A 24,349-nucleotide genomic window follows, 5' to 3' on the forward strand; every position below is an offset into this window, starting at 1 on the left:
TAGCATGGTGATGTCATGCTTTTCATCGTTCCCCAAAACCAACCACTTCTCCTTCCTGAAAATAACTTGGTACAGTTCTAAGGGAAAAGGAAAGGGGGAGTCCAAATATAAAGAAAAAAAATTTTAAGTTTAAACCAGCAACTAATAAAAGTCAATCTTTTCTTTCCTGTTTACTCATCTCCCTGACTCTGTGTGTGTGTGTGTGTGTGTGTGTGTGTGTGTTACTCCCAAAATCCCTCTGAAATTTGTAAAAGAAGGAAAAATTGTCTCCAAAATAATTTACGTAGTCTTACTTCTGAAGCTTTCTCATTTTTGTGAATTTCAGTGAACGCACTGGAGTTGGGATGAACCAGATTCTTGTCTTGGAGCCCTTGGAAAGTTATAAATGTATTTGGAGGAAAGAGGAACAAATTAAGGAAACTACCGTAAATATCAAAGGCTGGGTCCAGGGATGTCTGTGCTGTTTGAGCCTCGGGACACCTGTAAGGCTTTAAACTACAGACTCATAGGACTCGCTGGGGACCCATTAAATCATTTGACTAAAGCCCAGGCAGCCGCATCATTCAAAAGGAGCCCAGGTGACTCAGAGACACACTCAGCTCTGAGGACCGCTGATCAGACAGGACGAAGACCAGCGTTCCACAGAGCAGGTTCTCGCATCCCTCCCTCACATCCTGTCCCACCTCTCACAGTCACAGCAGAGGCCAGATCTTCCGATAGATTCACCACTTCAGACCCCGCCCCTTAAATAGCTTAGTATCCTCTCCTGCTTCCTTTATTTCTCATAAATTGCTATAGATTGTCTTTGATCTCAGAGGCGAGCTCCCTATATAAAGGAGGCAAAGGAACGGAGATGGAGAAAACTTGACCCAAGAATCCAGTAAGATTAGCTAGAAGGACCCCTGTCAGAGATGGAAGCTTTGGGTCAGTGAGTCTCGACTGGGGATAAGCAGAGAGAGAGGGAGGGGGAAGCACTTTGAAATGACACCCGCCACCCAACTTATGAGACTGTCAGGTACCTGAGGGCTAAACCGGAAAAAATCCAAGTCCTAAAAGGTGATTTCCAATAATGAAAAGATCTCTCTTTTGGGCGGACTTCTTAACTTTGTCAAGTACTCCTTCTCTGCTTTTATAACAAATTCCATAAATAGCTATACACTCACACAAGATCTGCTCAGAAGCAAATTTTAAGACTGCTTTCATTTCCCGGCTTGATTAAGAGCAACACAGGAAAATTTTCATGGGATTATGAAATTGACTTCTAAATACCAGTATGTTTTTAATTTACTTTTTTAATTTTCACTTTCTCAAGCCAAATATCTGTCTGACATTTAAAAAGCTCTACGTCTTTGGGCTACAGCTGACCATGAGAGTGGGGCGTGTTTTCCAATTTCTGTCTCTGGTCGAGCCTATCCTGCAGCATCATGGTCAACCTGAAAGACACCGCCGTTGAGACCATTTCCTCACCTCCCCTGGCATACCGTGTCTGTTTTTCTACCCTCACATGTGGCCATGCAGACTGGGTACTTCATCAGAAACTTAGATTCTTGTGAAATCACCTTCTACTTTTCCCCCTTCAAATGAACTATCCCTGCTTCTTCTAAGCCCGCCCAGCCATCTGGGTTTTGAGCCTCCCATCACCCCCTTGGCTTCCTCCGGCACCCTCCAAGTCCCACCAGGCTCCTCCAGGACCGCAGTGAAGTGCCCAGGCTAGCAGGAACGAGGACAAACAGTGTCCTGCAGACTTCTGGTGACTTGAAAGGTCAGAGGAGGGCAGGTTCCCTCGCCACAAGCCCACCAGGGAGACCTCAGTGGAGGAGGCGGGTCCTGACCTTGGGTTCAAAGGGCAGATTAGGACAGGGGAGAGGAGACAGCAGCTTTGGACAAGAAATCTTCCAGGTTTGCCGCACAAGAGCCCTAGGACAGGACAAACATGGGGCAGGGCAGGGGTGCCACAGAGGGACAAAACAATTAGAAGGCTCTTTCAGCCGGAGAGCTGGGTCTGTAGGAGACCCCTAGAAATAAAGTTGGAAAGGAAGGATGGCTGAAAACCCGGTGAAGCTCAGTGCTAAGCCAAGGGCCTTGGCAATCGTCAGAAAAGCAACTGAGAGGTCGCTCTTGGATTTTGAAGAAGAGAGTGACATTGAGGATGTCTGAGCTGGCAGCCGTGGGCCTGAAGGGGCCGATGGCGCCCTGGGGTAAGTGAACACAGGGATCTGGGTGTGAGGCGACGGCGGCCCAGCCAAGGTTTGTTGATAAGCGTGTTGCCCAAGACAGAGTCGAAAGTCTCGCTAAAGTCAAGCGAGATGAAGTCTAGCCATTGCCTTGAACCCAGCAGGCCAACCTAGGTCTCCAGGGAGACAGAAAGCTCATCTGACGGGTCTTGTTTCTGCAGCCCGGTGAGTCCTACCTCGTCTCTCAGAATACACGTGCGGATCTGATGATCGTTTTCCTCCTCCCACTGCTAGGACCTTCCCGACAGAATCACCTAAAAATATTAGAATCATGGAACGTTAGGACTCAACACAGCCTCAGGAATTGGGTGGCTCCTGTGACATGTCGCTCTGCACTGAGAGCCACCACGTGCCCAGAACTGCGCCGGATCACAGCAGAAGCACCTCCCACAGAACACACCGGCTCGCGCAACGCCTTCATTTCACAGCCAGACAGCCCAGATGCAGAGACACTACATGACACGCTCGCCATCATACAGAGCTTACAGAGCCAGGTTAAAGATGCAGGCAAATGAACATACACAAGGAGATTTCATCTTTATGTGCCCCAAGTGGAGGGATCGTGTATTTACAACCTCCCTGTCTACTTCTTCTGTGTGTGTGTGTGTGTGTGTGTATATATGCATATATGTACACATATACAGGTGTGTATGTATGCGTGTATAAATATATATGTGTATGTATGCAAAAAGCTCTATGGTAGCTGAGATTATCAAAGAGTTAATACGTATACAACCTAATATGGCATCCAGGCGATGCAGATAGGGAAGCTTCCCTTTGATTCAGTGACTTACAGAAAAAATATGAACGATCTTTATCGCCGGGCTTCCTGTGTAGACGTAGCCTGGGAGCGGAAGGGGCGGCCTTTTAAGTAGCCCTCGCGTTTATTGTTAATATCGCGCTTAATAACACTCTGAGCGCCCCCCAGCCCCAAGCACAAGTCGCTACAAAGCACTCCACTCTCAGGATTCACTTTCCCATCCCGGAAGGTTTGCACTTAAAACAGGCAGGAATTGGTTGCATTCGGCATCCAGGGGCAGCCCTGCTGATTTAGGCGCGGTGGTTTGTTTCCACCGGCTCCAAGCCTCTCCGCTCACAGGAGGCCTGCGGATTTGGCTTTATCTGTGGGTCAGGACCCAGGCCCTGCCAATCTACCTCCCTTCCCACAGAATGAGAAGATTTGAAAAGCCATTTAGTAATAACTCGATGAACCAATTTTCCTCACCCGTGGGCCTCAGTGAAGCTGCCTGAACTTCTCCCCTGGGTGTGGGTGTGGGTGTGGGTGTCTGGCGGGCACTCCGGTGGCCCCTGGCAGTACGCTGCTGGGAAGGGCCTGCAGCTGGCAGCGCTCAGGCAGGGGCCCCGGAGGCCGAGGGAAGAAGGTTAGTTATGATTTAGCTGCAAGTCAGACCAAACCTAGAGGTGAAAAGACGATCAACACAGCCACAACGTTGAGACTCCTGAAATGGAAACCAGCTGTCTCTGAAGGAAACTCTGTACCACGGGCAGCCGAGGATTCGGGTTGGTGAGAGAGAGACACAGACACACTAGGTGATTAACCAGGCTTCCTGGGAGGAGAGCAAAGGTGGACTGAGAAAGAGTAAAGGGAAGAAACAAAGATAGAAGAAAGCAATTCCGGAGAAGAAACGCTCAAGTTCGCTTACAACGGAACCTCTAGCTCTGTGAAAGAACAATCTGGAACCTGGTGACTGTGATCCCTTAAAGATCTGGGAGGGGTCAATATAATTCCAGCCAGATTCTAAAGAAATCTGGTCAGGTATTAAAAAAAAAGGGTCTTTGGCAGCGTGAGGCCGGCTGGAGGCGTATTCAACTGAAATGCATATGGTTTGGGTGATTTTCAGCTGAAATGAAAATTTAGGCTTTCAAGGTCTACTTAAGAGATTTTTTTTTTTAACCATCCCAAAATATAGCTTCAAGAGTAGAAAAACAATCACACCAGGGGAAACAAACAGAGGAGGGTTAAGAGAGAAAATATGATGGTAAGCACGAGTGAGGCTACAAAATTTTCCCCAGGGAAGCCCTGGGTTTCATTTGTAATATTTAATAAATCTTTCTATATCAAAAGAGCTCTGATAAATTAGGAGTTTGGGATTAACGTGTACACAGTACTATATATAAAATAGGTAAACAACAAGGACCTACTGTATAGCACAGGGAACTATACTCGATATCTTGAAATAGTCTATAATGGAAAAGAACCTGAAAAAGAATATATATATGTGTGTATAACTAAATCATTTTGCTACACACTTGAAACTAACACAACATCGTAAATTAACTATACTTCAATTTTAAAAAATAAACTTAAAAAAAAAAAAGAATCGAAGCACACACACACAGAAAAAGGAGCTCTGAGTACAAAAACTTTACAGAAGCAGGAAGCGTTCAGGAGTTGGAAAAAGTCATCTCCAGTGTGGTCCTACTCTTAGAAGAGAGAGGTCACCTTGTGGACACACAGGATAAGGCCCCAGTTCACCTCCAATCCCAGAGGCAAAGCAGGCAGCCCTCGCCGGTGACACCCTTGCCAAGTGGCATCGTAATGCAGAATGAGATGTGTGTACACACAGCCATGACTACTGCGCGTGATCTCCCAGGACAAGGGGGAACAGGCTACCTTTGTCCTTTTGTGACAGAGGGTCACAGAAACAAGGAGCCAGGGGTGAGGAAGGAATGGAGGAAATTATATGTTTGAAGGCAGAAGATGGAGACTCCGACAGCAAAGATGAACATTAAAGAAAGGGGGGGGAAGAATACAGATCTAGAATTTCTAAATTACCCTTGGCTCAAAGGTCTGGTTTACCACTGAAACAGTATAATTATAAAGTTGGCTTAAAACAGACCCGGGATCTAGTTACTAATTTCTTGCTAGCAATAGCATCAAAACCCTTTCTGCTGGTAGCTGGTCTCTTGACAAAAACCGTGTGTCTCATACATGATGTGACCTATAGGGAGAACTGGTTTTAATCAGGGGGATCTATAAAGTGGTATGCAATTGTGGTCTCCCTTCTCAGATGTCGACCGGAGCAGGGGAGAAAGTGAGGGTTGGAATTGTCAGAACGACTTGCAGGGTGGGGGACATTTTACATAAATGCTCCCTTGTCCTGCAGTCTATAGGCTAAGTGTGTCAGGAAATGCAGTGGGAACCCTCTGGTGCATTTGAGAAAAATGACCAGAAACATTCCGGTTGTGTTCATGGTTTTGGACCAGGTTCTGCTTGGCCTCTAAAAGGAAATTCTGGCCTGGTTACAGCCTTAAATGGGTGCTCAACTCGCTTGAATATTCATTGCAGAAATGCTTTCATTCTTACCCCAGTTTAGTTAATAAGATCACCAGGCATCAAAGGCACAGAGGCCTTGACTGGTTTACTTTGGCAACTATATAGGCGGCATTCAAAAGAAGACTTGTTTATTTCTAAGGTACAAAATTCCCATTTGTAAAAATCTTTCTAGAATTTATACATGGTAAGCATTTTTGTCCCTTTAACTATTACTTTTGTTTCCTAGGAAAATGTCAGGTTGCAAGTATAGATTAAAAAAATTAATACAACATGGTAGCCCTTTCAAAATCAGGATCCCAAGTTCTTTCCCAATGTAATTAACGAGTCAGTCAATGATTCCTAAGAATTAACAACCACCCCTTTTTAAATGCACATCTCTGGTGGGAGGATTGTCACTGAATCCTAGGAACTCGGTGGAAGCGGGGTCGGGAGACTACGGGAGAACCGGTGGAAGGTGATGTGTGGACAGCGCCGGAAAGCTGGGGGAGGGGACAGAGAGAGGAGGCACCACAAGAAAGAGAAAGCCTTCATTCCATTTTTGCTAGGCCTCAGGTGATACCGAGTGTCCCGTTATTTGTCCCTGAGACAAATAACCTTGTCTCAGCTTTGTATCAGTGAGACAGTTGTACTGGTATTCCAGATTCCTAGAACAGAGATCAGAAGACAGAGAGACAAAAAACCTCAGTGAGTTGGTGAGCCATTCCCATTATCTAATACATAATATATAATATAATACACATATTATATATTATAACTAAATATAATCCATTCATCTTTATAACGGATGTATGCCCACCATGTACCAGGAACTATCCTAGATATAAATGAGAAAAAATGATTTTTATGCCATACCAGTCGTACTGTAATGTATAAGCACAGTGTATAAAAGAGGTCATAATGGGGAGACCAGACTTCATAATTCTAGGAGTGACGACTGAGCTAGACCTTCAAGGATAACCACAGTTTTGGCGAGCGGAGGAGCTGATTGCGGCAGAGTGCTGGCTGATGGGAAAGTCCAGGACCCCTTCTTCCAAGCACACGGCTAGACTACATTTCCCAGCCTCCCTTGCAAATTCAGGGTGGCCCTGTGACTGAGTCCCAGCCAATAGGATGGGAGTGGGAGGGACCTGCATCATTTTCCATCCTGGCCGTGAACATCTCCTTCGCGTCCTGCCCAAGGCTCTTTTCTCCTTTCGTCAAGTAGATTGGCGATGATCCCCGGGGCCGTCTGGGAAGCCGTCTATCAAGGATGGCAGAGCCTCAGCCACGCTAGAATCTGAAGGTCTGACATGTGGAAGGCTGCCTCAGCAGCGTGTTCAACCCCACAGTGCGTTACGAGAGCGAAAATAAACTTCTGTTAGTCTGAGCCAACGCGCCTTGGCTGTGCGTTGTGGCAGTCGGGCCTCCTCGCTGCTGAAGTGCTGAAGACACAGCACGTGACAGTCGCACAGGTGCTGAGGGGAGGGGCATGTTCAAGGGTGTTCAGGAGAGGCGGTAAGCAGGCCGGCAAGGCAGGAGAGCACAAAGCACTGGCCAGTGGTTCTCACCCAAGGGCGATTTTGCACACCACCCCTGCCTCCCAGGGAACATTTGTCAGGGTCTGGAGACATTTTTGGTTGTTAAACCAAGGTCAGAGCAGGAGGTGCCACTGACATCTGTAGGTGGAGGCCAAGGGCGCTGCTGAACATCCCGCGATGCACAGGACAGTCCCCTACGTTAAAGAATTATCTGGGCCACATGTACTGAGGTTGAGAAACCCAGCTACAGTCAGTGGGGCACCAGCAACAATTCTTAAGAGCAGAGGACGGTAATCATATTTGTGTTTTGGAGAGAGATTTCTGGTAACAGCCTAGAAGAGTCACCCGAGACGGGAAAAGCAATTTCATCCTCTGTTTATCAAGAACCTACCGTGTGTCAGGCACCAGGGATACAAAGGTGCATAAGTGGTAGTCCAGCTAGTCCCGTAACGATGGCTTTTACGGGACTCGGGAAAACCCGACCTGTAGCCTCAGGGCTCCGTCTTCAGTCTTTAGCAGTGGCAGGAGCCGTGGCCGTGGCCTTTTTTTTACCAGTGAAGAGCCGACTAAAGTAGACCAAGAGAAGGTCCTGAACTAGATCCGCGGTGAAGAAATGGAAAAGAGGGACTATTAGAGAAACATTTCGGAAATTAAATAAAGCAGACTGGGTGTCAGAGTGGATGGAAAAGCTGAGAGAAGTGAAAGCCAGCTCTGAGTGGACAGTGATGCTAATAACCAGGACGTAAGGCAAAGAACCGACTTGGAAGGGCTGTGACACGCATTCTTCTTGAGACCTGTGAAAATCGGAGATTCCTATCAGACAGGCACAAATGACTTATGTAAGAAATACCAACGTCCGATAGGCATTTTAAAAGATGTTTCATTTCACTAATAATCACAGAAATGGATATTAAATCAAAATGCTCTTTTGTATTTTTCAGATTGGCAAAAAAATTTAATTATTAATATCTGATGTTTGCCCTGATACGATGAAACAGGAGTTCTCACGCTCTTTTGGGTGGATGTATAAATCTATTAAACGTTACTAGATGGAAAATTGATTATTGACACTTGAAAAACGTATATAAATATATATGCTGTATTTACATATATATACACACTAATCCAGCAATTTCACTTCTAGGAATACATTCTAAGGAAATAATCAAATGAATATAAAAAATGGATACATGCCCCAAATATTTAATATAGTATTGTTTATATTGCACTGGAAACAAATGTCCATAGGTAAAGATGGTTAAGTAAATTCCAGTACTGTTTGGAATAATGGAAAACTATGTAGCTACTAAAAATAACATTTATTGAATGGAAAGATATTCAAACTGTTAATAATGTTAACAAATTAATCATATTAAAGTGACTAAAATCAGGCTATTAAACAACTTGTATAGTAGGGTCCCTTTTATGTTAAAAGATAGATGATTAGATAGATCGATAGATCATCTAATAAGAATAGAAGAATTTACATTGGTAGATTTAAAAAGGCAATAATGGTTGCCTGTGAGTGATGAGGTTGTATGTGATCTTTCACTTCTGGGTGAATGTGTATAATATACTCACTTTTTGGTTATACATATTATTGTCTGACGGCTTTCATGAACATTTTTTTCTTCGATGCAGCTGAAATAGCACAAGTCCTTTAAAGCGTACTTAAGATCCCCCAGCCCCGCCAAAGAAACAAAACCAAAAGACAGTGGCGTATTTAATTCTTTGTGTTCAAACTGTTAGCCATGAAGACAGGTTCAAAGGAGGTGACCATATGTGCTGGGGATCCCGTGCTGGTCCTGGGTTATGCCCGCTGTCCTGGTTAGTTATGAAAACTGTCCACTTCCACTCTCAAAGTTTCCTGGTTGGAGGATAAACTATACGATCATTCTATTCAAAGAAGAAATCTACAGATGTAGCACTGCCTAATTGTTATCCTCATAAACAGTTTTGCCAGTCTCCCAAAAGTTCCGTTTGCATCCCCAGACCTCTCAACCTTGCTGCTCTAGTCATTTCATGTATTATTTACGGAGAAGGAGACCCAGCTGAAATATCCTGCCCTTTGATTTCCTCTGGCCAGCAGCTGAAGGAATTTTAGTCTTTACCAAAGACTAACTTGTATCATTTAGGCTTTCATCTAAATCCTGTTATTTTGACTTTTTGACTCGCTTGGCACTCTCTGATATATAAAGTAGCAACAATTTCTACAATGAACAACTGTATTTGCTCAGCAGAAATTCTTGCTGTCCCTCAGACTTCTTCCCAGTTTCCTAACGGTTATGGATTTGAAACTTTGAAAATCGCCTGGCATGGTTTGAGTTTAACGGGCACGTTTGAACAGACCTTCCCTACAAAGCTTGTCAGTTAGTTACTTAACCTCCATGAATAGGTTAAATATTTTCCACAGTATTTATATAAATATGATACCTGGTTTCAAGTTAAACCTAAGAAAAAGGAAGTTATTCTTTACTTAAATTACTCCCGTTGCTTTTGGTTTTTTATCTTCCCCTTCTTTATGACCACTTGACTAAGAAAGGACTTCACAGGGCAGATGTGGAAATGTCACTTTATAAATACAAGATGCAGCCAGTATACTGCTGCTGTCCTTGTTTTAGGGAAAGAAAAGGTGACTATTCCTCCAGCATGTATGCTTTGGCCGTGGAATTGAGGCCTCAAATCAAGTCAAAGGACTGTCGAGTTTAAAAACAACCTGGAAATAAAACAATCTGTGTATTGAATTCAGGGTGATGATACAGAGGCTTGTGTGACACGCAGAAAGCATCCCAGTGCGTTCTCAGCTCTTAACAAAGCGTTCCTTGTTTCCCTTATTTCCCAAAGGCTCCAAGCATACATACGCTACGAACTCTTTGCCAGTGGAGAAATGCTCCGCTAAGTGCTACATTCATTCCCACAGACTATATTTATTCATTTTTCAACAAAGAGTGGCATATTGAATGTGTATTCCTGGAAATTGCCGAAATCCTTTCATTAGGTTCTCAGCTAGTTTCTCAGACACCTCCACACCCCAGGAGCCAGCTCCAGCCAACCCGAGTCCCAGATGCTCCAAAATCAAATGCCTTCAGATCCAGCTGCTGGACAAGGGAAGGCCGAGACTGCTTGACGGTCAGTCATCAACTAGCCCTGCGTGTCACCTTCTGACTCACAATAAACCCAGTGCCCTAACTATGACACCAGCCAAATTATTGCCTTCGTCTGCAGGTCCTATGCCTTCTACTTTCTACTGGTTTCCCTAAGCTGAGAATGGAAGCCGATTAGACCAGCATACATACGGCTGACACGCTTCTGTGATCTGGGACAGCCCTTGAAAGTACACAGGCAGGAGGGAGAAGTTTCAGGCCAGTGGGTCACCCACTGGAGACAGCTCACCCTCTCTCATCTCCTGCAACCCACGAGATGGCGTGACATTCAAAGGGTATGCAACAAAGACCTTGACAGCTCAAGGGCCACCATGCACCCAACACATTAAAGCATCGCAGTAAACAGGAGAAGCAACTCCCCTGGAAATGCATCTAAAATCGGGCAGTTTCTCAGAATCACGGACATAGAGAACAGACTAGTGCTTGCCAAGGGGGAGGAGAGCGAGGGAGGGATGGAGTGGGAGGTTGGGGTGAGCAGATGTGAGCTTTTATATATAGGATGGATAAACAACAGGGTCCTGCTATATAGCACAGGGAACTATATTCAATATCCTGTGATAAACCATCATGGAAAAGAATATTAAAAAAAGAATGTCTATGTATGTAAAACTGAATCACTTTACTGTACAGCAGTAATTAACACAACATTGTAAATCAACCCTACTTCAATAAATAAATAGGGCAGTTTGTTTCAGAACTAGAACTATAAACTTTTTAAAAATTACATTTTCCCGTTGTGAAAAGCTCTAGTCGGGAAAGACTATAGCTCTAGTGCTTTAATTTACCTACAGAACCAGAAACACCACTAAATATAGCTAGTAACATGTGACACCTTAAAGATGACATAGCTGATGTCTAGAATGGCAATAGACACATAGGGAATATTCCTAAAAAAAAAAAAATGTAGAGACAAATGAATTACCCAATGAACAAAAATAAGAGGGGATAATGCAAACGTCATTATATGAATATCTCCACGCTAGGGGTCCTAGGCTTCAAGTCCTGCTCTGGAACCCATATATGACCTTGAACAAGTAATTTAATCCTTCTGGGTTCTATGAAATAGATGTTAGATTTAATGATCTCTAAAATCTCCCTTCTGCTTGAAATTTATGTTGTTCTATAAAAGACTGGATTTTAAATGGAAACCCCCGTAGCATTGCAAAGAACTGTGAGGGATGACTTCTCCCTTCTCACCCGGAGTCCACAGGCTGTTTCTTAGATTCCCACGCTAGGTTGCCTAGGTGCTCGGCTGTTCTGGAAAATGCCAGAAACTTAGAGGCAGGGGCTGCTCTGGAGCTCCAGAAACGAAGGGTGAAAATACTAAGATGAAATGCTGTGATTTTCACTGAAAATTACCATATCCCAGCAAAGCGAGTATTCACGCTTTCTTCTTAGCTTGGAGGTCTTTGCTGGAAGAGAAAACTTGCCAGCGAAACAACAGCCCCGGACCAGCAGGCTCTCAACCAGATCTTTCTGCAGCAATGAGGAAGGTTCAGAGGAGCCTGAGTTGCACTCCTGGGACGCCCAGCCCACCAGCACCCAGCACTTGCTCCAGGGGTCGTGAGGGAGAGAGGCCAGCCCCCCACAGCCTCCCTGCCACACCCCACTTCACATCAGTGGAGAAGGAGAACCAGATTCTGGATCCCCCCTGCACAAACCACAGCTACACCGATTCTAGCCCTTAAATCCAGTCTCCATTCAGAAGCAACCAGAAAACGTGGTTTGTACAGAGACTGATTCTGAACAAGGGAGGGGGGGAGGGGTGACCATCAATGAATCCAGGGCAGGGGAATGTCTTAAGCCAGGGTTCCCCAACCCCCGGGCCATGGACCGTAACAGTCCGTGGCCTGTTAGGAACCGGGACGCACAGCAGGAGGCGAGTGGCGGGCTGGCGGGCGGGCGAGTGAAGTTGCATCTGTATTTACGGCCGCTCCCCGTCGCTTTCATTACCGCCTGAGCTCCGCCTCCTGTCAGATCAGCGGCGACATTAGATGCTCACAGGAGCGCGAACCCTACCGTGAGCCGCACACGTGAGGGATCCAGGCTGCGTGCTCCTTATGAGAAGCTAATGCCTGATGACCTGCGGTGGAGCTGAGGCGGTGATGCTAGCGCTGGGGAGCGGCTGCAGATACAGGTCATCATTAGCAGAGAGGTCTGACTGCACGGAGTCCATCATAAGTCAATTGCTTGCAGGCTCGTAACAAAACCCTATCGGTGAGTGGCAAGTGGAGAGAAGCTCCCGCTGATTCCGCATTACGGAGACTTGTACAATTATTTCATTATATATCACAATGTAATAATAACAGAAATAAAGTGCTCAATAAATGTGATGCGCTCGAATCATCCCGAAACCTTCCCCCACCCCCCTGCGGTCCGCGGAAAAACTGTCTTCCACGAAACCGGTCCCTGGTGCCGAAAAGGCGGGGGACCGCTGTCTTAAGCTACGACAGAAAGCACTTGGGTTCAATAGTATGGCTATGCTTCGTGAAGGTGGAGACGAGTCTCAGAAGGCCTTATAGATCGGGGGTCGATCTGCCCTGCCAGGAGGGGCTTGAGGGCCCGGGATGGGACGCACAACTCCTTACCACCGAATTCCAGCCCATGAAGCGGACAAACAGCCAACAGCTAGAAGAGGCACAGCCCCCAGCCCCGCAGAGAGAATAGGAGGAGAAAGCCCACGCCTCTTTCTCCATCTCAGCTCAGCGTGTTGGTGCGGGCAGAGGAGGGATCCTGCATGTGGGGGACCTGAGCATCCATTCCCCATCTCAAGGGCAGTAGACTTCAGGCGGGTGAGCTGGGGCTGTGGCTTTGGAGCCAGAAGCTGCAGAGAACAGATACTTACTTTCCCTTCCACACTTGGTAGATGCAGAGGACGGGACGACCCAAGTCCAGCCAATGTGCTCCTGAGGCGGAGTCATGAGGAAGGACAGAGGGATGCTGCTGGGTCATCGCAGCAGGGACAGCTGGGGACCCAAGGGGGCAAAGTCTGACCACGCAGTGCTGGTTATAAGATACCTACACGTCTTCCCGCTTCTTGGGTCTTTGAAGCACCTGTGGATCCATTTCCAAGGATCGTTCCCGTGGGTTCTGTGATCTTTGTTCCCTGCTGTTTCCCACCCTCCACGGCCGCATCTTCCATGAAATGCCCTTTTGCCTGTGTCAGTCAGAATCTTGTTCTGTGGCTGCAGCTCAGAGCCGGGCGGGGGGATGGCCCGTGGATGTCGCATCGGCATTCTGCTGGGCAAAAGGCGTGCGTCTTTAGACTCAAGCTCTGCAAAGGGAGCATTGAAAAGTAAACAGAGAGAGCGGTGTCTCCATGCGACGGGGAAATGACCAGACGTAGAAAGCAAGAATCCATAGGTAAACGAATAGGGGGAAAGGTCTGAGAGCCTAAGCTCGGGACACAGCTCTTTTCTTGGTCAATCATAATAATAGCAACAATATAACTAATATTTACTGCGCTCTCACCACATGCTGGGCTCTATCCTAGAAGCTCTCCTTGCTCCAATTCGTTTAATCCTCAAAGCTCCATAACGGCAGTTACAGTGAATACTCTCAGTGCACAGGTGAGAAAGTTGAAGTCCAAAGAGGTCCACTTACATCCCAAGGTCCCACAGCTGGTAAGTGATTGACTCAAAATCCAAACCCAGGCAGCTTGACTCTAATCCCATTGACTCAATCCTAAACTCCTACCCCACACAGCTCTAAAGCTAAAAGATCATAGGCAAAAGTTCAGGACCGTGAGTTCAGTGTCGTCTGAAAATAAAGCACATTTTTATTTGGATGGCTCTGATAATGGTTGACAATTGCATAGACAGAGGACAAATGTATTAATGTTACATATTAAAGCATTTTCTTTGGCCTAAAAGTCATTTTTTTTCCTTCTGACTTTAAAAGAAATGTAAACATTGTTGCAGGCCCCAAAAAGTACAGTGGGCCCCGAGCACTTTGCCTCCCGATGAAGACGTCTGCCTTGGTTACTGGTTGCACATGGGATCCATTTGGGGGGGGGTTGCAACCCTCCTTACCTTAAGGGAAGCTTAATTCCAGAAGCAGCGGAAATCCTGTACTACAGGCAGACCTCGTTTTATTGGGCTTCACTTTATAGCACTTAGAAGATTCTGCATTTTTTACAAATGGAAGGTTGGTGGCAACCCTGCCTGAAGCAAGTCAATGGTGCCATTTTCCCACCAGCGTTGGTTCACTTGCGTCTCCGTGTCACATTTTGGTAATTCTCACAACCTTTCAAGCTTTGTCGTTACTCTTGCGTTTGTTACGGTGATCTGTGATCAGTGATCTTTGATGTTATTACTGCAAAGAAGATTACGACTCCCTGAAGGTTCAGGCGATGGTTAACATTTCTTAACAATAAAGTCTTTTTTAATTAAGGTGTGTCCGTTGGTTTCTTAGACATAATGGTATTGCACGCAATAGAGTACAGTACAGTCCAAACCTAACTTTTACATGCACTGGGAAATCAATTTATTGCAATATCCGCTTTATTGTGGTGGGGTCTGGAACCCAACCGGAGACATCTCCAGAGTCTGGCTATACGCTCCTCAAGAGCGGTGGGTGATGAGAAGACAAAAGGGAAGAAACCCGAGCATTGTAACTAATATTCACACGCCTTGACAAATCCTTTGATGGTGCCTTAACAAAGTGCGTCTGTATCTCTGGCGACCCACATGGTGACAAATGGCCCGATAAGTTCTGCTGAATCCTGGTGCCATCATCCGGCCTTGGGTAAATTCACTCATCTCTCTGGTTTCTTGTTTGTAAAATGACATGATAAACGTCTGTAACTCAGAAGGCTGCCGTGGGGACCAAATGAAGTAACACAAGTGGGGCTTAGCACGGCCTCTGGCACACGGTCACTGCTGGATAAATGTCAGCTAAAGCGATGGCGACCGCCATCATTATTGTCAGTGCTTCTCCACAACCATTACCGCTGCTGCCGCCCGTTGAGACAACAGGGGAAAATATTCTAATTTGGAACTTACCTGGCTGGGTGAGAGGTCTGTGACCACACCGACGCGTCAAGTGCAGAGTTTAAGGTCCAAGTATATATCTCTGACTCCTATATTTGGATAGATTCATAAAACAACCAACAGATGATAGAAGTGATAATAAAGCACGCAACCAATTTTTTAAAAAATAAAGTCCAGAGAACGGAGCCACCGACTAAAGCAGCCACGGCAAAAGGAGAAAACATCCTCTGGGGAAAACACATACAAACGCGGGTACTCACGCGCTCAAAACTGACTTACGTAAACCAGGACTAGACACGATCCGAGGAGGCCGGCGCCCTACAAGCACACCTGAAGGGGAGCCACTTGCACCTCCAGAGGCAATGACAGATTTTTATCAAGTAAAATTGCAGGAAAAAAAAAGGGAAAGTAGAAAATTTAGCCTGTTGTCACAGATATTTGAAGTATTTGAAAACACATCTTAATCGGAAGGAGTAACTCATGATTCAAGTCGTACGTAATTCAAGAAATTGCCAGGAAGTGTTTGAGAAGAAATAAAAGTAAGACAGGCAGGAGTTCTACCCTGGGAACTGCAGTGAGATCAGAGACAACGTATTCACGTCCTGGGGGGAGGGACTGCCCCGAGGATGAAAGAGGCGCTTCCAGAGAGGCGAAGCTCAAAGATAACGGGGTGGCGGGGGAGGCCTGGGATAAAAGGGCCCGAGTCAGTCAGGAGCTTCAGACACCTAAGCGACAAAAACAGGCCAAGAGCGCGGACACAATTGTCTGTCGGGAGGCAGCCCTGTTCCGGCAGGCACGGAGGCACCGAGCGCAGGACGGACGAGACGTGACTCAGCGCTGCCCGGGGGCCCCCCTGCTCCTGCCCTGTGTCCCACACCTAGAACAGGAGACCGGTCTTGGTAGCAAACAAGAGAAATGGGGTGAAAAGTGTGAAGCCAAAACATTCTGGGGACGTGCTGACTTTATTTTATGTTTCTAATTGAATCTTTATCTTGTATTAGAATAGAGGTGATTTACAACGTTGTGTTAGTCTCAGGTGTACTGCAGAGCGGTTCAGTTATATATACATGTATCCATTCTTTTTCAGATTCTTTTCCCATATACGTTATTACAGAGTACTGACTAGAGTTCCCTGTGCCATACAGCAGGTCCTTGTTGGTTATCTGTTTTATCTATAGTCGTGTGTGTACGTCAATCCCAATCTCCCGATTTTTCCTTCCCCCAACCTTTCCCCTTTGGTATCCCTAAGTTTGTTTTCAAAATCTCTGCGTCTGTTTCTGTTTTGAAAATAAGTTCTTTTGCATCATTTTTTTAGATTCCACATATAAGTAATATCATATGATATTTGTCAATGCTTATTTTATAGAAAAAAGGAAACTCTTTGATTCCAAAGGAAAGGATCCCTGACGTAGCCCAGTGTGAAGCCCAAGCAGGGGCAGAGGCCCGGGAGCTGCCCCCGGGGGCTGCACCAGCTGGACAGAGAACCCGGCAGGTCGGGCCAGCGGGAAAGGGGTTTGCAGTGTCCCCCAGGCTGAAGCCCTGCCTGGACTAATGGCACCCTCCCCCGCTTGTCACTCACACCCCAAGTGGACGAGAAGTTGTCCTGTGGAGTTGGTGGGAAGGAAAGGAGAGAAAGGCCGCATCGTCACAACATCCTCACATGCGCGGATCCAGCCCAGCTTTCAAGAAGCAGGTGACACCACTGCCACCGCCCTGGTCCTCCCTTTACCATTCGTCCCTGAACTATGACGATTAGCGTCTTCTTCTACCTGTCCCGCCCCTGATGCAACTCTCCTCCCACCGCCCAATCTCTCCGTCACTCTGCCTGCCACCAGGGCACTCCTTCCAAAGCCCCCATCTGACAACGGCCCTTCCTGCTTCAGAGTCTCCAATGATTCCCATGGTCTACATGGTCAGCAGACTCTGTGGACCCAATCCGACCTGCAAGTTACGAATGGTTTTTACGTGTTTAAAGATCTATAAAAAAAAATACAAATGAAAAAGGAATAGGAGACAGAGATGTCTGTTGCTTGCCAAGCCTGAAATACTCTCCGACGCCTTTCAGAAAGTTTGTCACCCCGTTTAACTCTGGCAAAGAACAGAAGTCTGAGCACATACAGTATCTTTCGTGATCTTGCCTCTACTGCTTCTTGACCTCTTGCACCTCCCTCCTTGCTTTTACCCTCCACAGGTGCAGAAACCTACATTCTCCCGCTGTTCTGTCCCCACGTCTTGGAACGCCAGCTCCTGACAGACACTAACTCATCTGTCAAGCTTCACTCACGGACTCCGACCCCTGTGAGACCTGCCTTGGCTTGTTCAGTGATGTGCCCGCTGGAACCAGGTCCCGTTGTCCGTCCTCGCACCAGCACCGTGTAGCTGTGTCTCCAGTGCCATCTCCCCTGGACAGCAGGCCATGGCACCATCTTTGCAGCCCAGCCCCAGGCTTGGCATGTCGTCCACACACCATAGGTGGTCATTTGTTGTATTTGTTACCAAAGAGGAGTTCATCTCACCCATGTCAATCTCCCTTTTCTCATCTTTAAAAGGAAAAGTTTGAAACCAATGACTTTTACGCCCTTGTAGCCCTGAAATAATACGATTCTATGAGAAGAATAGATTTTAAAATGGAATGTGAACTAGAGAAAAATGTCTTGCCTGTGTCTCCTCAAAGAATTTCAGAAACTAGTGCTAGTCCGGCTCTTGGGAGAGAGTTTTCTTTGCTTTCTGGTGCATCTTTGCAAAGAGCCTTCTTTAAGAGAACTTAGGTTAAGGGGCAGAGGACACGTGTGCTGGCACATGTGTTGATCTTACATGGAGGTTTGGTTGTGGAAGCCAAGCCAATGTTCAACGATCCTGGTGCTGAAAAGCCCATTCCCAGATTATCTTTAAGCCTGGTTTCTCTACCTTTCTCTTACTTTTTAACCAAAAGATAAAACCCTTTTTTTTTTTCTTGCTAGTAACCAAAAGATAAAATCAGGCAAGACTTTGTCAGTTAAAACTCTTGTAAACGTTTGGTAAGAAAGAGGTCAGAACCATGGTTTAACTTTTACATAGTAGATGCCTACTCTGTTTAAAAAGTAAAAAATAACAAAGGATAAATTTTCTTCCCATTCATGACCCCAGTCCAGGCCCAAAATCATTGTTATAAGGTTTCTGGATATCTTCCCAGAGATATTCTATGTATACGTAAGAATATAGATTAAATATCTATCCCCCCCCCATTTTTCTGTCCATCATCAAAAAACACAAATAACAAATCCTGGCAACGAAGTGGGGAAAAGGGAACCCTCCTACACTGTTGGTGGGAATGTAAATTGGTGCAGCCACTGTGGGAAACAGTATGAAGATTTCTTTAAAAACTAAAAATAGAACTACCGTACGACCCAGCAATTCCACTCCTGGGTATATATCTGCAAAAAACAAAAACACTAATTCCAAAAGATGCATGCACCCCAATGTTCATAGCAGCATTATGTACAATTGTCAAGATATGTAAGCAACCTAAGTGTCCCCTGAGCAGATGAATGGATAAAGAAGATGTGATATATATATATACACACACATACATACATACATACATACATACACACACACAGTGGAATATTACTCAGCCATAAAAAAGAATGAAATTCTGCCACTTGCAGCAACATGGATGGACTTGGAGGGCGTTATGCTGAGTGAAATAAGTCAGACAGAGAAAGACAAATACTATATGCTATCACTTATATGTGGAATCTGAAAAATACAACAAACTAGAGAATATAACAAAAAAGAAGCAGACTCACAGATACAGAGAACAAACTAGTGGTTACCAGTGGGGAGAAGGAAAGTGGGGGCAGTGTAGGAGTAGGGGATTGAGAGGTACAAGCTATTATGTATAAAATAAGCTAGGGATATATTGTATAACACCAGGAATATCACAAATACTCTGTACACCTGTAACTGATGTAATATTAGACGTCAACTCTACTTCAATACATTTTTTTATTTTTTAAAAAAATGAAAAACAAACAAAAAATGCCTATCCCAGTTTTTTACACAAATGGTGGCATTCTGTTCACAACATAAGCTACTTTGCTATGTTTGCCTAAAAGTATATTCTAGTTTAGAATACTGAATAATGTCCCTCCAGAGACATCCACGTGCTCATTCCAAGAACCTGCAAGCCTTACACGGCAAGTGGGACTTAATTGATGTGATTGAATGAAGGGTCTCGAGGAGAGATTATTCTGGATCCTCCTGGATCATCCAGGTGGGCCAGTGTGGTCAAGGGGGCCTTGCAGGGGGAGGCAGAGAAAGACACGATTATGGAGAGTCACAGAGCAGAGTCAGAGATCTGAAGACGCTCCACTGCCGGCTTTGAAGATGCAAGGGGCCACAAGCCAAGGACTGCGGGCGGCCTCAAGAAGCTGGAAAAGGCCAGGAAATAGATTCCTCTCGAGAGCTCCCAAAGGAATCAGTGCTGCTGATGCTGGGCTTCCTTTTGCCCAGTGAAACTGGTTTATTAGACTTCTGACCTTTGTCTTAAACCACTAAATTTGTGGTCATTTGTTACCTCAACAATAGGAAACTAGTACACCTAGGATTATCCCATACCAGTACCTACAGATCCATCCCCCTCCTTTTTACTGCCCACATAGTGTTCATGCATATGAATGAACCACAACTTAAGAACATTTGGGTTGTTTGCCATTACAAATAGTGCTGCAAGGAATATCCCTGTACATAAGTATGTACACATGCATGTGAGAACATTTGTAAGAAAAAGTGAAGTTGCTGGGTTAAGTTTTAATAAATATTGTCATATTTCCGTAAATGACATTTTTTGTGTGAGTGTGTGTCCAGTAAAACTTCATTTATGGAAATTTGAATTTCATATAATTTTCACATCACAAAAATTCTTTTGATTTTTCTCAATCATTTAAAAATGTAAGAATCATTCTTAGCTCAGGGGCTGTATATATCAGGTGGTGAGCCAGATTTGGCCTTACCAGCCATTGTTTGCTGGGCCCTGGTTTAGTCTAACTAGTCTAGTTTAACTAGAAGTCTTAAAACAAGAAGCTTTGGCTACACCTATCTTCCCAACTGAAAAGGAACTGAAATGGAACTGAAAAGTTCCATTTAAAAAACACGTTTTCGACCTCCAGCACCAAATATAAAAATAACTGTGTGCATGCACGACGGGGGCAAAGTATGGACAACAAGATACAAAAAGACCAAAAACCCAGCTGCCACTTCTGAAGAGCCGGCAGCCAAAGCAGGGCACTGCACACGCCCCCTGCACACAACACCACCTGAGGGGTGGGCAGACCACCTAAGCTACCCCTCCAGCCCGACCCCTGGACACACCTCTACCCTCACCCCGTATAAGACACCAGCTCGCCCCATCTTGACAAAGGAGTGAGCAAGGGAACTTCCTGTCTGTTCTCGCTCCCACTGCTGCAGCAGGGGCCCCAGTAAAGCCTCGCCTGCATTTCTTGTCTGGCCTTTTATCAATTTCTGTTGATTAAGGAGGCCAGGAACCCTGGTCGGTAACCCTCTTACCCTCTTCATTGTGTCCAGTCTCGTGCTGGAATTTCTCCACTGCCCTCCCCAGACCGCCACAGAGGCCCTCTTGTCAACGTCAGTCTTCTTTGGGGGGAAGATGGGAGAAAACTCCTATTCCATCGTTTCGATGGTGTCCTTCTCTGTAAGTGACGTTTTCACATCTTCTGGGGCTTCCCTCTGCCTGAGAATTGCTTAAGCTGATACACACAAAGGCTCGGGAGTACCGTGCCTAGGTTTTCTTCTATCTTCTTTCCATTCCCGTCATAAAGAAGCATCTTTGGGGCTTATTGGTGACATGCCAAGAAAAGTCACCTCGGAGATTTAGCCTGTCACCATCCCCCTACACAGAGCTCCCTCCCTGAACTAGAGAAGCATGGCTCAGTGGAACCAGGTGCACAGCAGTGCCTGCAGCCTCCACCTTCCTGTGTAGAAACAGTCCTGGGTGTGTCCTCCTGGAGCAGCCTCTCCTGTCCAGGTTGAAACCCTTGAGGGTCAGTCAAAGTCCCTCAGCCAGCGCTCCCTGCCAAAGGGGACTCGACACGGAAGTACTTCTGCGGTTTTTATTCTAAATCATCCCAGTCTTCCGTGTACAAAAATGTCTGAAATCAAAGTTAATTTACACAACACAGGGAGAATCAAAACGCACTGAAGCTGTATAATATTTTCTTTTATAAAGAAAGACAGCTTCAAGAGACAAATTCTCCAGTAATCCGGTCTGACTGCTAAGGCAATTAAATGGGGGCGGGGCGGGGGGGGCTGTGAAGGAGGGCTGTGGACCAGATTCTCTCCCAGGGAGAAGGAGTTACAGAGACTTTACATAAATCTCCTCTCTGGCAATTAAAACCCAGAAGGAGATAAATGAGTGACAGACCCAGCCATGCCTGTTTTCGCAGTGACTAAGCCATGGCCACCGTCCCTCCAATCAGGAGGAGGGAGTCTCCTTTCTCTTTTCATGAGGTCACAGTCATTAGTCTCCCCGGTATTGTCACCTGACGCAGCGGCACCAGACGATTCTGTTACAGGCAGAGATGAGGGGTGGCGGGCCTTGCTCTGCCCCACGAAGACACCCATGCCGCCCCCGCGGTGAGCTAAATCGAACAAGCTTGGACTCCACCCCAGACCCCAGCGTCCAGACAGGGATGCTCCCCCAGCCCACAGGAGCAGTTTTCTTCATTGCGCTCTGATGTTTGCAAGCAGACCTGGCACGAGGAGGCAGGTGGCCCTTTCAGGTGCCCTTCTCGCTCGTTCATCCGTCTGTTGACCCTCAGAGAATGTCCCCTGTAACTGCAGCCCGAGCGATGAATAATTGTCCTCTCCAAGCCCCAAGCCCCAAAGCCAAGTTTCCCTGCATATCTTGCTCTCTGGCCACAGACGTGGTCTGCCTCAGCCTTTCTGCCTGGAGAGGAAAAGATGAGGACAGTCCCTGACCTGTTCCAGCTCATCCCCTCAGATGACTCCAAGGTCAGAAGGATTTTCCATCCTGCAGAGAGCAGACTGAGTTTTCAAAGAGAGCAGCATTTTGTTTTTGAGCCAGAGCCCCCATCAGCCACAGTTGTTGAACTTGAGACTATTTTAGTAGTGCCGCCTGAAGAAAAGGCACAGTATGCATGTTTGAAAACTGGAATTTGCTCTACTAAGAGTTACTTGCCTACATAGTTTTCAACAGTGACTGATTTCCTCAACTCGTAGCTAAACTTCAACCATTCTGTGTTCATTTCCTCACCTGCATACATTTTCAAAGGCACTTCTCCTACTGCGTGGGGGAGATTCCCTCACACAATCCCACCTGGTCTTCAAGCAGCCCCTGACTCTTCCAGCCTGGTGTCCACACCCCAATGTACACATTACCTGCATCTCTCATCTCCCTCAGTCCAGCTAGACTGCACCTGGTGTTTCATGTCACTGTTCCATGAGGGTCTACCTTACCTAAAATTAGGTTATAAATTCCTTGAGGACAAAAATGTTCATTTGCCACCTCTTCCATATGCGTTTCATACGATTACCACATACCCTCACATGTGGAAAATTATACATTTCTTTTTAAACTTGAAATTACTCCAAATGGGAAAGTAATAAATACAAAAGTGCCGGTGACCCTTTTCAATTTGTACTTCATCCCAAGGAACTTGATTTAAAGCCACTCACTTATTTTTTTCCGCGGGTCCAACATTTAGGGAAACTTTTATGCAAAGCGTGAGATCGAGAGACTTAGGGAAATGATTCCATTTCCCGAGGAGCTGACTTTCTAACCTCATCTCTCACACCTGATCAGCCCCTTGGCAGAGTGTGCTTTTATCATCACGATGGTAAACATTTCATTGACTCATCATTGTGGGCTAGGTACCAAGCTAAGTGCTTTACACGCATTAATTCACTGAATCCTCACCGTAATCCAAGATAGAGACTGGAATCACCCTCATGTCACAAATGAACCAACCCGGAGATATGAAAATGGAGTACCTTGTCTGAGCTCGTACAGACCTGCAATGGATAAAGCAAAAATGCAAATCCAAGACTTGTCTACACCGTGGTTACTCACTGTGGTCCCTTGCCCAGCAGCATCTGCTCCCTGTGGGACCTTTAGGGATGCAAATTCTCACTCCTGCCCTAGACTCACCTCATCAGAAGCACTGAAGTTGGGGCCCAACAATCTGGGCTTTAACAAAATCTCAGGTCATTTTGATACACCATGGGAGTCAACAAACTTCTTCCTATAGGGCCAGATAGTAAGTATTTTGGAATGGCATGCCATGTACAAAAGCAGCCATAGAGGATACATAAACAAATGGATGTGACTGGGTTCCAATAAAAATTTATTTACAAAACCAGATGCCCAGTGACAGGGCTGTAATTCTTGTATAAGAAGTGTTCTGAGAGTAGTTGAGAAAAACGTTATTAAAGATAGGTCGTAGTCTCCGAGTGAAAGTTTTGTTTTTATTGAACTATAGTTGATTTACAATGTGATGTTAGTTTCAGGTGTACGGCAAAGTGATGCGGTTATACATATACATATATCCATTTTTTTTTCAGATTCTTTTTCCTTATAGGTTATTACAAAATATTAAATATAGTTCCCTGTGCTATACAGTAGGTCCTTGTTGACTGTCTTTTTTATATATATTAGTGTGTATATGTTAATCCCAAGCTCCTAATTTATTAGGAGTAACCATAAGTTTGTTTTCTATATCTGTGTCTGTTTCTGTTTAGTAAATAAGTTCATTTGTATCTTTTTATTAGATTCCACATATAAGTGATATCATATGGTGTTTGTCTTCCTCTGTCTGACTTACTTCACTTAGTATGATCATCTTTAGGTCCATCCATTTTGCTGCAAATGGCATTATTTCATTCTTTTTTATGGCTGAGTAGCATTCCATTATATATATATATGTACCACATCTTTTTTATCTATTAATCTGTCAACAGACATTTAGGTTGCTTCCATGTCTTGGCTATTGTAAACAGTGCTGCTCTGAACATTGGGGTGCATGTATCTTTTTGAATTAGAGTTTTCTCCAGATACATGCCCAGGAGTGGGATTGCCAGGATCATATGGCAACTCTATTTTTAGTCTTTTAAGGAACCCCGTACTATT

Source organism: Neophocaena asiaeorientalis, unplaced genomic scaffold (assembly GCF_003031525.2).
Source record: "Neophocaena asiaeorientalis asiaeorientalis breed wild unplaced genomic scaffold, Neophocaena_asiaeorientalis_V1.1 scaffold4, whole genome shotgun sequence".
Taxonomy (NCBI): domain Eukaryota; kingdom Metazoa; phylum Chordata; class Mammalia; order Artiodactyla; family Phocoenidae; genus Neophocaena; species Neophocaena asiaeorientalis.